We start from the raw sequence: 19,274 nt of genomic DNA, 5'->3' as shown, positions 1-19,274 counted from the left end.
ATTTATAATAGATATATATTAAATTTTATATAATATAATATTTTATATATTTATATAATATAATTATATTATATATAAATTATAAGTTAGCATAGATATTTTATTAAAAATTTTAAAAAAAAAAATTTTTTTTTTAAAAAATTTATTATTTTATTTTATTAAAAATTATTAATATATTATATTTAAAATAAATTATAATATATATATATATATAATTATATTATATTATATATATATATGAATATACTCTGTGGAAATATCTTTAATATACAATATGAAATGTTAATACCTATATATGATATTTGTATATATATAAATTTTTAAAATTATTTTAAATTTTTTATATATAGAGAGATGAAAATGTATATTAATATATATATATTTTATTATAATAAATAATATATATAATATATATTATATATATAATATATATATATATACAACATAATTATTTTATAATAGTAAATAAAATTTTTTTTTTTTTATTCTTCATCAATATTTATATATATATAATAATAATATTATATATATTTTATATATATATTTATATATATGTAAAAATATTTATATAATATAATATATAAAATTATATATATAATATATATATATATAATATATATATATTTAAATTTATTGTATAAATGATCAATTTTAATATTATGTTATTTCTATATTTTTGTTTTTTATTTTTATTTAAATTTTAATGTGTTAAAATATAAAAAATTTATAGTTGTATTATGTTTTGTGTATATAAATGATATATGTTATAATTATGTATCTGTGTTTAAGTTTTTTTAATTTTTGCATTGATGTTAAAGCGTCTGTTTTTTGGTTTTTTTTTCCCGTTCACAGGGTATGATGATTTCCTCGTCGGATGCCTTGGGCCCCACTCACGGGAAAGGGAAATAGGGGCTCAAGAGTCATATAAAAGAAGAGCTCAGAAAAATTTCCCCTGAAGATCATGCCTTAAATAAAGGAGGACCATAGAGGGAGATGAAGCGAGAAATGTTTTGGGTAATTTGGAATGGATGCATGAAAGTCATTTTTTTCAAAATCTTCATGACAAAAACATAGGTCATGCAAAGCCCTTTTTAATTTGGTTCCGATTGAAATGAATGTCAAAATGCCATTTGTGGTTAAGACTGGGGGAAAAGTGTTCACGGGTGGGTTTTTCAAGTGAGTACGAGGAAAGATGAAGGAGGAAACCAACCAAAAAGGGGAATCCACAAGGAAAGTTTTGCGTGTGAGGTGTGTGGAAAGGAATTGTCTAAAAAAGAGTCACGTAAGCTTTCAATGAAGCCCCCAAAGGAGAACCCATACAACGTGAAATTTGAAAACACTACCTTCTCCAAAAAATAATTGGTAGGCACATGAAAATACATGCAAGTAAAAAGCCTTACAGCTGCGAGATTTGCAATAAAGCTTTTTCTGAGAGAGGTCATCTCGAAAAGCATACTAGAGTACATACAAAGGAGAAACCTTATAACTGCGAGATTTGCAACAGTGCCTTCTCCCGAAAAAATAATCTGGGAGGCAAATGAGAACACATAAAAAGGAAACCATACCTGCAAGATTTGCAATGGGTTTTTTCTGAGGAGGTAACCTATGTACATTAGAATAAACACCAAGGAGAAGCCTACATTTTGGGGGAAATTTGTAAGAAGGACTTCTCAAAAAATCTAGTCTAGAAGACAAGAGAGTACATAAAAAGGAGAAGCCAACAAATGTGAGATTTGTAAAAGAATTTTTCGTTTAGGCTAATCTAGGAGTCACATGAATTCACACGGAGAGCCTACAGTTTAGGTTGCAAAAAGGGCCTTCTATACAAAAAGTCAGTAGTAAGGCATATGAGATAATACAAAAGAGAACCCTAAGCCGTAAAATTTGCAATGAAAAATTCTCATGAAAAAATAATCGGGTGAAGCCCATGGAATACATGCAAGTGAGAATCTATACGCTAAAGATTTGAAATAAGTCTTGTTACAGCGGGTATGTCACTCGGAAAATTCAGGGGAAGAGAGCTCCGCTAAAACTCTAATTCCCAATGGGGTCGCCGAATCATAGACAAAAATCAAATGGCCTGATATAAAGGCTAAATATCACGTAACAACACTTTGCTTAAAGTCTAAGTATATAAAGTTTTGTTCTTGCACATTACTGATTTCTTCACTTTCATTCCATATTACAATGCCTTAATCGGGTTTAGCATAATTTAAGTGAAATTTAATTCATTTATGAGGTTTCCATTAATTATTTATCATTCTTATTGGAGGGACTTTCATTATTGTATTGTAAGCCTTTTTTTATGATAAATGTATTATTAAAGGTCTAGCCCAGGCCTATGGCAGAAAAGGAGTGACCGAGGCAATTCTGAAAAGGAATACAGATAGTGCTCAAGATGGGGGGGGGGGGGGCAAACACTACTGCAGGAACTGCCTAGTTCCACTAGCCAATACTTTGCTTTAGCGACAATTGCAACTTCTTGCGCCCAGGTGGGGCGCGAACTGCTGACCCCTCGGATGAGAGGGCGACATGTTACCACTGTACTAGCCCAGAGGCTGAAGCCATACAGCTGTGAGATTTAGAACAAGGTCTTCTCATAAAACTGATTCATATGAGAGTACACATCTGTGTGAGATCTCTAATAATGTATTTTCATGGAAACAGATTATGGTGAAGCCCTGGAGTACATCCCAAAGCAGAACCTTGTATAAATGAAACTTCGCATTTTCCCTATCCACATAATAAAGGGGACTAAAAAAGAGAACCCAAAAACAACTGTAAGATTTGCAAAAATTTTCTCTATGAAATTTGTACAAAAGGGGGACAACCATTAGCAACATATTTCACTAAAAGGAATACGCTTCCTCTTGTGGGAAAGACTGTTTAATTTTGAGGACCCTTTTTTAAATTTATTTTTTTATATTACCATATATTTTATTGTGTAGTTTTTTTTAAACCCATAACTTTCATTAGATTGTTTTTAAGTCCCAAAAAATATTTATTTGGGAAAACTCATGTCATGAAGGGCAGTAAACAGCTATCCGGGTATGCATTTAAGGAAGCTCTCCTTTGTCATTAATATGGTGTCGGGAAGTTGGGGGCTTTTCAAAAAAATTGTTTTAGCTTCAACCTGATTTTATCTTTGGATAGAAAAAAATGTTATCTTATGTATATGTTTTTTTTTTATAAATGTCATTTTTAAAACGTTTATCTCTTAAAACTTTTTTTTGTCCTATTATATCTCTATTCATTAGTCTGCTTTCTTTATCACTGTCTATATTTTTAAAAAATTCCTCATCATATATAATGTATGATTTCGGGGAAAAATGTATTGAAATGTGTTTTTAAGATATCAACGCATTAAACCTCTTTTATTCAAAACATGAAAAGTATTCATTGATATTTAATATATTAATATCCATATATTTATATATGTGAATGATAACATCTATATATTTTGTGTATTCTATGAATATATATATAATATATTATGTATATATATATATATATATATAAAATATATATATATATATTATATTAATATATTATATATTAATGAAATACATATGTGTGCATTGTCTGAAAGTAACACACACACACACACCACCCAAACACACCCCTTTATATATATATTATATATTAAAATTTTTTTATAACACATACCCACACATGCACAACATACATATTTAAAAATAGATGGATGAATATTATATTATATATATTTTAAATATATAAATTTAATATTTTAATATATTTTATAAAAAATTTCTTATTAGTATACGGGGTATATATAATAATTATACACATATGAAATTTATAAAATAAAAATTATTTATTATATAAATATTATATATATATATGTGTGTGTGTGTGTTTGTGTGTGGTGTGTGTGGTGTGTGTATGTTTATAGTAATGCAATAGAATAAATACTAACACTGAAATCGGGATAGAGTTAATTTTGAAAAGAAAAAAGATGTAACTTTTTTTTCAAAATGAAATAAAAAGACTTGCTTTTGATTTGCTATTCCTCTTGTCCCCTTCCACCCTGTAAAATGTCAATAATTATTTTCACTTATTTAATATCCCCCAATCCCTTGCCCATTTTTTTTCCCATGGGGTTTAGGAGAAGAGAATGAAATCCAAATATTGGGGGGGTTTAAAGGGTTGTCCCACATCAACCACCTCCTAAATTCTTTTCTTTGGTTTCCGGGCCCATCCTCTCCTTTGATATTCATACCCCCCTCAAGTTTTGGTCAATCCTATCCATTCCAAATGACCAACCAGGGCATTTTTTCATCCTACATTATAGGGGTGTAATATTAAACCATCACCCTCTCTCCCAAAACCTCCACTCCCTCTTCTACTCCACAGTCTTTTTTGTTTTCTGCCCTCACCCTTTTATTACTACCCCCCATCCCTTTTTGTTTCTCCTTTCTGTCCTCCCAAAAAAAAAAATACTACCCCTCTCCAACCCCCCCTTCCGCCCTCATCCTCCTACTGCTTCCACCTCTACAAACCTTTTGAGTACCCTTTTTTTCCAAACCAGTGGGATTAAATTTTTTGTGATTCCCCCTAAGCCCTGTACATTTACAAAAAGGGGTTTCCTTTTACATCTTCTGTCGTTCACACCCGTCAAAGCTCATTAACGTCTCCCTGACTACCTCACTGGCAAACCCATTCCCGCCCAACCCACTCCCCCTTAATACTTTACCAAATGTTTTCCATCTCTCAAATTTTTGTCCTGTCTACAACAGAACTGGCAGACTGTGAAAAGACTTTTCCCCTGCCCCTAACGACGCCCTGTAATTATTTTCCCCCGAGGCCAATAAGTCTTACCCAAAATGCTGATTTGTTCAATGCTATGATCCCCCCTGAGGTTTTATTTGGTAGAGGTCCGCTTGTCAGACCTTTTTTCCCGTCATGTCGAGAGTTGGCGTTTTGGCCACCCCGCCAAAAGTGTTGTTTCCCCGTTGCCGTCCTATATGTGTGCGCCTGGTCGGGCCATTTACATTATTCTCTTATTTTGCAAGTGCCAAATTTTGGTGGGGCTCCTATCTGTATTTTTTAGGACGCCCTGCCTACAAACTTGAAATTTAGGTACAATTCTCAGATTCAAACTAGGGTTTCCTGCTGAGGCCAGAATGAAGCTGCAAAGTTTTTTTTCTTTCTACTTATTTCAAAAAATGTATTTCATCTTCTCCCCCCCCATCTTTTCAAAAAGTTCGCGTCCCCCTTTTCTCTTCCCCCTTCCCGAACCACCTTTTTACTCCCTCTCTCCCTCATCAAATGCCTTTGCCAGTCTAAACAAGTACTCCAATCTCTTCCCCTTCCCCACATACATATATATATATATATATATATATATATAAAATATATATAAAAAATTATATAATCGTGCATATATATATATATATAAACATTAGATATTACCATTAAAATACATTATTTATATAATATACATATATATAACAATCCTACATAAAATTTTTTATATAATAGTAATAATATTACATTAAAAATATATACAGTAAATTTATATAACAATATACTAAACACATATAAAAATGTATACTAAATTTAAAATACATATTGTATACATAAAAATGTTATATCATATATTATACATATATGCCATATACATTTATTTAACAGTATACGTAATTATAATATAGAATACATATATACACATACTTTATATTTACTATACTAATTTTCACATACCATTTTGTACATAAAATGCAATTAAAAAATATATAGCCACACAAACACACACACACACACACACAACACACACACACACACACACACAAACACACCAAAACCCAACACACCACACACACACACCACACACACACACCCCACACCTAATATATATATATTTATTATAATATATATTAAAATATATAAATAATAAATTTTTTATATATATAATTATACACATATATATGCAAAAAATATATATATAATATATATATAATATTTTAAAATATATATTATATAATATATATTATTAAATCTTTCAATTTTTAAAAACCCCACACCACACAAAATTTTAAAATTAAAAATATTTATATTAATATAATTTAAAATTAAAATTATTAATATACAAATAAGTTACATATAATTTCATTACATATAATACTTACACCCACAAAAACACCTATAGATCTACATATATATTAATAAAATATATTTATAATATATATTATATATTATATATATAATATATATATATATTATATATATATATTGGCAGATATTCCCTCCCGTATATGAAAAATTTTGCAATTTAAATTTATATAATATATATATTAATATATATATATATATAAAATATTATTATATATTTTATATATATTATTTTAAAGAATATATACATTATAATTTTTTTAATATAATGTATTATCTACATTCATATGTATGTTAAATTATTTTTTATATAATAAAAAACTATATGTCATTTATATACATATTAGACACACAACACCCACCAACCCACACACCACACACACACACACACACACACACACCAACACACACACACCACCACACACACACACACCAACACACAGCATAAAATATATATATATATATTTATATAAATTATATATATATTTATATAATTTTATATATTTAAAATTTTATAAGTATATATATATTATAAAAATGTATAATATTTTATTGTTAATATATATATTATATTTTATAAATTATTATAACATACATACATTTTATATATATATATAATTTTTTATATATATATATTTATTTATATAATATATAATTATAATATATTATATAAAATCAATTTTTCATTGATAATAAATCACGTAAACCTGACTACGGTCTCTCCCCCCCCCCCCCCCCCCCATCCGAGATTCTCATCTACGAACGGCCGTCGATCCGCTGATTCGTATTCGCGCAACGCCAGCCGAACAGGCACTCAGATCTAACCACCGACTGAAAGGTACTACATATTTGAGACGCATGCAGGATATTTCTACAGCGAACAAAATAGAAATGACTACATATGAAGCCATACAGAAAAAATGACTTATAACAAAGGATACCGAGGATATAGCGCAATAATATAGTCTTAAAACCCATAAAAAGAAGAAGAAGGAGAAGAAGAACTGCCGCAGTCAAAAGGACTCCTGGTGACCATTGTCCTCGTTATTTCTCGAGTATGATTAGTTCCTTGACCTGCCGTTTTCGTGGATTCCGTCGCCGAGAACGCCGTGACATGGTTAATATCAATATCATATATATATAATATATAATATTATATATATATAAACTATATATATATAATATATCAGATACTCGTATAGATATATCGTATATTTTAATAGATATAGAATACTGAATGTGAACCGAGATCAAGGAGCCCAAGTTCGGGTGAAATTTGTGTAGGTTTTATGCTCTGTTGCGCATTTATATAAATAAATATACAGCTATGTTGATTTATTGCTCTAGTCTAAGGCATTATTGTTATTTACTGCTCTTTTTTCTTATTGTCATTATAGCACGTAAAGTCGCGAGAAGGCCATAGTATAGAGGAGCCCTGAAACATAGCCTTGCAAGTTGGAAGTTTCGTCTCTCCATCTCCTCTTGTGCTCCCGGTCCCCACACAAGACAAACAACCTCCACTGTGTTCACAGTAGCAAAATAGTTGATATATCTTATATCTAGCATACTTCTGCTGAATCTGATCACCAATGATTTTGTTATGCGATGGATCCCTCAGAACTCTATCGTAAACATATAGTAGTTATTTACTAAGAATAACATCTGACGAGAAGACCCAGTCTTTCATGACGAAATTAACCAACATCTTCTTAAACTACAATCTATTTGACAAGGCAGAATATCGCCATTCATCAGGGCTATTGCTTTGTGAGCCACCGCTGTAGTAATATTTCGCAGGAGTCCACGGAGTAGCTAATGCTGACAGATGTGGACAAGGCGCCTCATCAGAACATGCGATAAATTCATAGCCTATACATTGCTTTGTAGGCCTTACCCTGTCCAATTGCCCCAGATTACTTTATACAGGAGTATAGCCTTTGTTTTATTCATAATGATCTATGACCTCCGTGATTATATTATTGATAATAATTAAGACTAGCAAATGATGCACTCCACTTTTCCACTATGGCACTGTAGCAAAGACAATGTAAAGAGTGCCGTTAATGTTTTAAAACCGTTCAAATAAGACTCAAGACTATAACTTGCGGAATCCCATGCGGGTTGGGGGGGGGGAACTGAAGATGCGCTTGAGTAGCAGGGGATATAGGGCGACTTCACCATGCAGGCTATATTAATTAGTAGATGCATAGCAGAAGAACATGAAATAAATAGAAAAAAAATTGCCAATATCCTAAGAAAGAGATGTATTTCACTAGAAAAGGATCCCCCAGAGAATAGAGAATTTGAAAGATGTGACGCCAGATAATGCTTCTTATGCTAGCTACAATTCCACCAACTTATCCTCAATAATCCACTCTCCCCATGATCCTGCTTCTGACTTTGCCTTCTTACTCACGTTTACCTTAATTCCTATACTCCATCACATGCCGGTACCCTCCTCCCCCATTTCCCTTTTCCCAATCTCCGACCTCACTTACGTTTTACGTCCAATTCAGTGCTCCCTCATGCGCTTATGACACTAACCCATATCAGCCCCCTATGTTTTCCCACAAAATCAGATATCCCCCCCCTCCAAAGGTCCTATCTCACCCATTTCCTGACAATGTACTCCATTCATTCTCTCAGTATCATGTAAAAGGATGGCTTCCAAAATCTACCCCCCTGCGTGTTGGCTTTTGCAGTGAAACCTTTCCAACTCACACTTTCAAATTACCCATCCCCCTCCCCCCCCCCCCTTCTTGATTCCTAGTGCTTTTATCCTAACTAACAGAACTGTATGCACCTTTATGAACGGCCCGTGAAAACAGAATATAACTTAGCTCCCTTCTTTAACCTTCTTATCAACTAACATATTCTACTGACTCCTCAGCTTGATAAACCTCATAACCCTCCCCCCTCCTAGACTAAGCCTTGAAAATGCTCCTTACATGCAAATGCTTTGCAAACACCTAAACACTCATGATGCCCAAGATTCAATTCATACAGAACTTTAGATGCCACCAAGAAATAAGAATCAGTATTCCAATCATATCTTCATATTTACAGGTTCAGATCTACCACCAAGAAAGTATCCGACCAAAAAAATAAAATTGAGACGCATTAAGATACTTACTTACCATCGCAACAAAGATAAGTCATTAACATGTAAGCTACAAAGAAATCAGCAAGAAAATGGAACAGGGGATATAGACAGTGTTATAGTGAAAGCCTAATGAAGAAAGCCCTGAAAATCATAATGAAAAGGAACAGAGATATCGACAATATATAGACAAAGGATCCCAATAAGAAGCGAAAGAGGTTTTCATCTACTTCGGCATAAAAAGTGTAGTTTTCTTTAATTTTACAGGTTTGTTAAGAGTTTACATGATTTTTTTTCTCACATGAATAGCTACACCTTTGCAGAGTGAATAAACGGGTAGAAAAAACTGAACATAAAGATCGACAAAGTATTCAGATTTGGAGGTGAGTAAGCATGAGAAAGGAGATAGGAGAAATGCAGGTCTAAGAAAGCCGGGAATGACGATGTAGAGAGAATGAGATATATTGCTCAATAAGCAGAGAGGCTTCATAATGGGCATCGCGTCGTATTGCATCCAGAATATTTACTCAAGCCCTACTTGTATAAGTTTAGTAAATATAGCCACATGTACAGTATGTTTTTAAGATTCTTGCGCATTACTAATGTGAAAGGCAAAAACAACCCAAAAAAGACTGGAGCGACATATGCAGCCACTTGACATATAACTGTCCCTTGAGGAAGCTTTATGCCCTTAACTATAGTTAGCATCCGATTGTTGTTTATGGACTGTGATGTGTAACTGTATAAGTGCAATGTCTTGTTGAATATATTTCTCCTAGGAGTTCTAGTTGTGCTGCTGCTGCCAATGCGGAATTCTCAAATTCTGCTTTAATCACAGTACTGAAATCGTCATTATATATATCCTAAATACAGGGGTGCAGTGCTCCCTGTTGACCTTCCTGGGCCGGCCCCCCACTACGCCTCCCCACCCCACACCTCTAGGAGAACAAAGAATCCTCCATGTTTTGACAGCAGGAAAGAGCATCGGATCAGATAGCATTCCGGCGTGCCCATAGTTATAGGTCACTGTAAGGCCGCTAGATGACAAGAATTCCACAATGTTCGCAATACCTGTAAAACGAATTAGTAATATCACGTACATTAACCGCCAAATATTACGTCACTTTGCCATATGTTATACAGAAGAGTCCTAGTTTTAGCGCCTATAGAATTGTATCTTTATATTAAATATTTGGATGGACACCAAAATGACTGCCAATAGCCTAGTGGATGCCTCCAGCAGAATCGTTGACACAACATCTGCACCATGTTTACACTGGCCAAAATAGGCATCCTGTAAAAGTTAATTTGAGAGGGAAATGCGAATTTTTTTTTTTTTACCTCTAACCCATAAATCTGGGAGACCATTATGCCTTTTTTTTCTTCAGATGGTCCATCATATTCTGTACTGAAAAGAAACACTTCTTAGCGCTTAAAGATGAGCAAGAATTTCCTTGCCCGAAATCACTCCAGACTTCTGCAAAGACTCATTAATGTAAATATACTAAAAACTTTTTCCAGAAGCGTCCTTCCTATTCTCGTACTATAAAGCAACACAATTATTTAGGCGATAAAGATAAGCCAAAATTTCTGGAATATCATTCAGACTCTGCAAAGATCATTGTACTAGCGACCCCCTCTGGTATGGATGCATTTCTCTAGCTGTTGCAGTCCATCTTGTATACTTCAGCCTAAGAATGAGAAGTACAGCTTGTCTACAATACAAGCAAGCAGTGGATCGCGAGCCTCTACATTTTCTAAATGCACTGAATGAAGGAAATGATAGTCAAGAAGGTTAAATGCATCAAATTGAGCTGTTAGCCTGCACACGCGAAACTGTTTTTTATGATGAGTCCTTTGGAGCATGCAAATCAGTTTCTTTTTTTTTTTTTTTTTTTTGTTTGTCTTTTTTTTTTAATCTTTATCACTGCTATGCCTCGTTGTCGAGGAACACCCCCCCCCTCGACAAAACATTAAAGGGTGCTGTTATAGTATAACATATTTACAATTATTTCACAACAACAACAAAAGATTGAGATTTTTGGGATATCAAGATTTTAATACTTTATCGCATTCAGTTTAAACATGATTGAAGAATACAAAAGTGGCGTATGAAGGCGAGGATATAGCTGGCACCTTCAGCCTTTGCAGTCAGGCAAAGTTATAATAATTTGCTCATGCCCTGCCCGAACGCCTCGGGAAATTAAAGCAGTTTGTGGTCTGGAATCAGATCAAGTTTCGCGAACAATGCCAGCAAAAGGAAAGAGCCCTTTTGCCGCACCAATATAAGGTACACCGCGCAAGCAGTCTGGTCATTGCCTGCCACTGATATTTTATAAGTATGAACCCTTAATATAGTATGACCCTTTATATAGTGGACATCTTTTTAGTATGACCCTGTGTTCGCCAGTTGAGCGCAGTCAATTGTACATACATGTGACCTCAATTCTCCACCTCTTGTTGAGTGAGTTCGGATTTTTTAAACTAATGCCTAATCAATTTAGGTTACTTTAATTATAAAACAACAATTACTATATTGTTATGACATTATTAACAGCTAATATTAGACACCAGAAAGACTTTGCAAAATGGATCTGATCCATTGGTGAATTACTATGCTAACAGTTGTACTATGTGTAAAAACAGTTCATAAACTAAAAGCACAGTGACGATGACATCGTACGTAAAGCCCCATCCACTAGTGAGCTTCAGGAGTAACATGTTACATCTCCCAGTTATTTAATTCTTATTTGATGTTATTGGTAATCATTATCTATCTATTAGTCACTAGTGTTTCTTAATTATCATTACATTAGGTTTATAGGACCCAAATAGGTTATTATTGTCATATAATATTTATCATTAAATGCACTTATTAATACCAGTACCATTGTTATATTAGGAGTATCTAATCATTACAGTTGGTATCATTAGTGTTATATCTTATCATTAAAGCTTTACGTCATTGTATTTATATATTATTTTTTAATTCTTAGCATTGTCTGTCTGCTTCATTGTCATCTTCATTTTTATATTAATGTGGTGACTATTTTTTTTTTTCTTGTATAAATTTAATTCTTCTTATGTAATATTATCAATTCATATAGCGAAGGTGTGCGTATGAGAGGGAGGGAAAGAGCAGGGAAAGCAGGATGAACGATATGTAGGACAAGTAACCAACTCCTGCCGTGACTCAGCCTTTTAGAGCCGTTATGTGTCAGAGACATTAATAAACTTGATATTACCGTAAGTGTAAGGCATGTATTCCTGCATCCATGCAATAACTGGGGTAAGGATGTATTTCCCTAAGTAGCGCATCGGACAGACATAACAAAAATGGCTGCTATAGTTATTATTGCTTCATGATTTATACTATTTATCGAGTATCACCATTAAGCATTTATTATTATTATTATGATTATGAATATTGTTCATAGTATATATAATGCGTTTTAATTCTTTTATTCATCTTAAATTCTCTATATCATTTATTCTTAGCTCATTAACTATATTATCATCGATTATTATCATCAAAACATATATTCCCTATAGTAAGGTTAGTATGTATAATTACTATGTTATTTTTATTATTAACTTATAAACATATCTAAATTATGAATAGTGATATTGCTTATTCTGATCATCACTTTTATAGCTATTTGTTAATATCATTAGTACACATTTTACTATCACTGTTATTATTCATCATTCGTAATATAATCATTTTAGCGAAAAAAAAATATTTTCATTATGCTATCCTAATATATATTATCAGTATCATTTTACTATCATTATATATATATATATCGTCTTATCATCTATAATTATATGCATTATTTTTGTTGTCAGTTATGATTGAGAGAGAATTTTATCATCATATATTTGTATCTTCATACTATTAACATTTATTTATAATGCTTCTCGTAAAAATGTACTATTTGATTTTAGCTAGCTATAATACGAATCTTCATCTATCATTATGTATTGTCATGAGAATGATCATTATCTCTATAATTATTACTTTTTACATACAATGCCTCTATTTGTATGTCAATTATTTTTATCTATTTTTAATCACCTACTATTAATAATATGGTATGTTAATGGTTATGATATTTTATTAACTATTTTATATCAGTGTCATTATGATACGTTATCATAATTAATCATTTATTAAATGTTATTTTCATCTTTTATATCATTATATAATTATTCTCGATCTATAATTTTGTCATCAGACCCCCATAATATCTATTCAGATATAACTATCTTCCATTCGCATATTGTGTAGATTTTGTTATTAATTATTGTAACTGATAAGTGTACACCGTCCGTTACCTACTAATTACCTATAATCACGATGAATAATACTACTTCAAGCAAGAATACTAGCTAAATATAGCCCAACTTCTACTCTCTCTAACTACTCTGTCTCCTCTACCCCTTCCCTCCTCCTCCTCCCCCTCTATACTACCTTCCCTCCTTCCCTCTCCCGCCATATCCCTCCCCGCTCCATTCCCTAATCCCACTCCTAACTCCCTCTACCCCTCTCCCTCTCACTACTCCCTCCCTACCTCTCTCTCGATATATATATTATGATAGGTTGGGATGCTTGTTAAATAACAAAGAAACAAGTTTCTAATACTTTTTTCTCAAGTAGTACAGTGAGTGCAAAGTGATTACATTGGACCATATAGTAAAACCCAACACCTATCGGATTTATATAGCTGTACCACTGTAGTTTTTTTTTGGGAATTCGTTAATACAGATAGGCTCCACATGTGCTCAGCCACCAAGCGGGTATATCAGTAGGCCCCTTAGTGACCGGCATCCTGATTAATTCTGGAAATTGTATGTCAAAATGTTGCTTGTCTAATCTATGATATCATACTGGTTATTATTTGTAATTGATATTCATGATTATTAAAGCTGTTATATAAACTCTATGGTAACACTAAAATGCACTATAATGCCAAAGCAAATCTTTCCAAGCGAAAAGGGTAAACAAGCTGAGAATAGGTAAGCGACTAATAACTTGACTCTTGGCCGCACTGACCTAAGCATTGTTTCTGCAAATATAATTCTTATCATTATAGTCATTATAGCCATGATAATGATCATCATCTTTACAATTATCATCTTTCTAATACAATTCCGGGCTATTTGTAGTCGATATCAATGTGTCAGTCAAAGCTGTAAAGACAATAAAGAAATAAATCTATGATCATTAACACCAGGTAAAGCGTATCTTTAGCCATCCATGCATGATTGCGATTAAGGAAATATTAGCCGGTATAATTGTGAGGAATTCATATATAATGAAATTATCGTATGTGTGATGAATACACGCTTGCCAACAGTACAGAACACATTTTTTTTTTTTAAAAGTTTGTAAATAACAGTGTAATTTATTAAGAATTATACACACACACACAAACACACACACACATCACACACACACACACACACACACACATAATATATATTTATATACCATATATACTATATATATGTGTAGTGTGTGTAATGTGTGCTCGTGGTGTGTGGGTGTGTGTGTGTAGGTGGCTGTCTGTATATTTGGGTGCTGTATTATGTATACATCAGATATATATGTAAGATATACATAATTATATATCGTACATATAATACATAGAATTTATATGTGTATTATTTATATATACAACAGTGAGAAGAGAAGTTATGTATTAGATAGATATAAATATGATAGTATACAATATATTTATATCTAGATGCTATTTTAATATATATTTCTTAAATATATACAGCATATTGTGAAAAAAAATAATACACACACAACACAACACACACACACACACACACACACACACAACACACACAACACAACAACAATCTCAAGCTAAATGTAACTTAAATTTATGGTCAGGTCAATGTATAGATGGAAACGCCAAATATATTATAGAGATAAGGGATACATCGTATCTCAGGTGTGAATCATTGCGGCAGGACTGGGAGACTTTGGTTAATGCGGATAACAATTATGAACTAGCTGCAAACCGTGGGTGTTGATATTCAAGTAATGTTATGATATATAGGATAGAATTACAGAGGGAGATGTATATAATGTTAAGTTCCACAAATCCTCTCCACCCCCCCTCCCCTCTCTCTTCTCCCTCATCTCTCTCTCTCTTTCTCTCCCCGCTCTACATCTCATCTCTCGTTTCTACTCCCTACGCTTCAATCTCTCTCTATATCTCTTCTCTCCCTCGTCTCTCTCTCTTCCTACCTGTCTACTCTCATCTCTCATTCTCTACCCTTATTCACACACTACTCTCAACTACTTCTCCCCTACATCTGTTCCTTTTTCTCTACTTACCTCTCTTCCTCCTTCTTCTCTCTCTGCTCTGTAATGCTAGCCGAGGCACTATACTCTTTCGCTTCTCTCATTTCCTCTTACTCTCTCTTCCTTTCTTCATCTTTTACTTTTTTTTTTTTTTCTTTTTTTATTTTTTTTGTATTTTTCTTTTTTTTCCGACTCTCCTATACTCCTTCTTCTCTCTCCTCTCTGCATAGTTATGCCAGGATATAATAGTCTATAGACTCTCTGCCACAGCCATACATTGGGCGTTTACAACTAGAAAAGCCAAAACAGTATCAAAATGATTTGTTTTTTTTTTTATTCATGCGTTGTAAGTTTCTGTTGAAAAAGCATTCTAGCGCATTGCTAAGGAATAAATCAGAGGAGAGCAATAATTACGAATAGATTATATATCATCTCTATATATATTATATTATAATATATAATACTATATAAGTAGTATTATATATCATATATATATTGTAGGTAGAATTAGGCAATTAACTATATGTTTTTTTTTTTTTTTTTATTGTCAGGGTCGGAGAATAATTTATGTATTATTTTATGCTATATTTTTATATATCAGATTCAAATAGCCATTACGTAGTATATATATGACTATACTAATACTATTAATATATACTATATATATAGTAAATATAGATATATTATATATATATAATGTATATATATATGTATTATATACTTATAGTATATATATATATAAATATATATGTCATATAGGTTATACATATAATAATATATATACTATATATAATATATGATTATATATTAGTATATCAAGTAAGGTATATATATATATATATATATCACACATACACAACACACCCACACAACACCCACCCACACCTCCCCCCCCCCCCCTCGGGTCATCGCAGTAAGCTTGACCTAATGGTCTGGGGGGTGCGTGTGTGTATCCTTTATATTAATATATCTATATATAGCGTTAGATATATATATCATATATATATATAGTATCATCCATATATATAGTATAGTATTACTCCCAGTATATATCATACTTTATATAATATAGTAATATATATAACACTTATGGTAATACTATATTATAATAGGTGTATAATATATATAAGTGTCGTATATATAGTACCCTCCCCACCTATTATAGTATCACTATATACACTGACGTATATGCATATATCATCTCACTACGAGTGGTACATATATGTGTATATATATCATCAATAAATACCAAATATATATATATATCACTATATATATATATATAACTATATCATTAAATTAGTTCTATCATCATATATTATATATATGTCTTCTAATATATAATGTAACATCATGAATATATCGTATGTTGATGCATTTTGATGAAAATACATCACAAAATCATACCATAATATCAATAACTTACTATTTATTATTATCTTCTTATATTGTTTCTTATAAAATAAATTTAAATTTAATAAAATAAAAATAGAATTAAAACTAACGGATCACAAATATCACATTTCATTTTGGATATTTCTTCAACCTCTCTTCATATGTCGTAATATGATATGTTACCATATAGTACTCCTCTAATATAGTAACTATATATTAACTATTACTTACTGCTAATATAAAGAAGAAACAGAAGGAAACATAAGTCAGATATGCTACCCGTGGCGTCTTGTCTACTGTGCTGAAAACATGTATTAACATGAAGGATGCCTGGCATGATGTTACATGTCCTTTGACCCTGGGCAACATGAGCATCTGGCTGAACTGAGGGAGGAACAAGCCCTAAGGGGAGACGGAGATTGGGTGCTGCCTCATGTGAAAGACCTCGTGTGTGACCATTAGGACCTGATAAACTTGAGTGTATCGCCCTGCTTTAAGTGGATCGTGCAGTGTAACATGCATGCCCCGTTTCCCAGTGTATTGTGCCTATAGAAATAGTTACGGGTAAATGAAATTGTGTAAATAAAGCAGCAAAGACTGTCCATCGTAGTGTTTATTTATCCTGCCCCATTGCCTACGCCACCGCTGGCATTTACCCCTCGTGGTGTTCTGACCCGGACGCTGTGGTGCATTGGAGCCTCTATGGAGCCCTGTATCAGGTTCACGACCCGATGTATAGCATGCCGTCTGCCCTAAGCCCTTCTTAGCTGTTCTTTCCTGAGAGACCGAGCCGAGCGCCGTAACAAATATCCATAAATCAATTCTTCTATTCCATTCCTCTTCGTTTTTTAACCCCGCAATCCCTTGCCCGTTTCTGTCGTGGGAGGGGGAGGGCCCTTCTAAGGAGACGGCAGACGGGACCAATGATGGGCCGATACCCAACCTTGGCGACTCAGCCCCTCGACTCAACTAATTTTGCCATGGTCTTTTTTTTCCTGCCACTTTTCGTGAGTCTCTCGTCTACTTGCACCAAGACCTTCTGCCTATCCACCTTCCTAAGGGTGAGAGCCGTGCTGAAATTCAACCCAGCAGGAAAAGAAACACTCAGAAGGCCTGACTTTGCCAGCCAGTCCTGAACGCGCCCTGAGGGAGCCCATGCGGCCCACGAGTATATCCCCCCGATTAGCTATACCTAGCCCTACCCCTCAAAGGGGACCCTTTCTTTTGGTGTAGGACTTTTTTATCCCCAACATAAACCAGGCCTTACCATGGCCAGCTAATAGAATTAACATATCCCACTAATTAGGCAATGAGGCTTTCCCTATCAATATGCGTCAACGATGTAAACACCCGATTCATGACCCAGCGCTCCTGTTGACCACGGCTCGCGAACATGCAATAACTACCCTAACTCATAAATGCCTACTATGCTACAGTAAGCAACATCAACCCATTAAGCGACATTATCCAACTCTCCAGCATCTCAACTTCAACACCCTATCCCCACAACCTCCCACATCAACCACCCATCCTACTCTATTAATACCTTACAGCTATATGTGCCCCACCTCCCATAACACTACCTCCCTCAACACTACATACATCTTCGTCACGCCCCCGCCCTCTCACGTCAACACCTATCTCTACAACAATCTTGAATATCTCCTAGCGCCATCCAAATGCGGACGATTTTTTGTGATCCCTCACAACCTCCCCTACTTGACAAACACCCTTACTCTTTTTTTTTCCCCCCTATATTTTCCCTTCCTATTCAACAAGGTCTCAAAAACAAGTAGGCTAAAGTCTACTTTCCGATAGCCGCCCCTGACCGCTCCGTCTTGTCACAGATAAATCCGAAACCAAGCCTATAGCATTAACAAAATAACAGACCTATATGCTAACCCAACCCCCCAAATCCTTGCAGAACCCATCCAACTTCAATACTTAGCCCCCCCAGGAACAGTTTCAATCTAGCACCAGCAAATTGCCCAATACTAGACAAAGATTGAGAAGATTGTCGGAGAAGACCTACTATGCTGTCTCACAGATATGCATGCAACATCAAGATACAATGACCTACTCCATTCCCCCCAGAGGTCATTGCACAGCAACCATCAGTAAAAAATATAGACAAAATTACCTTCCTGATAGACATAGACCTTCCTTATCGTCGTACATAGAGAGAAAAATCCCTCCCCGCTCGTCCATACCAACCCCCTCCACGTCAGTAAGCCAAAATTGTGGCCGTCTAGGACACCAGCCAAACAATCGCTGTCCCACAGCCATATGTCCACTATAGTGCCCAACCTGGCCCTACCGATCTAA

Source organism: Penaeus monodon, chromosome 44, assembly GCF_015228065.2.
Source record: "Penaeus monodon isolate SGIC_2016 chromosome 44, NSTDA_Pmon_1, whole genome shotgun sequence".
In the NCBI taxonomy this organism is placed as follows: Eukaryota; Metazoa; Arthropoda; class Malacostraca; order Decapoda; family Penaeidae; genus Penaeus; species Penaeus monodon.
This window is presented reverse-complemented; position numbering follows the sequence as displayed.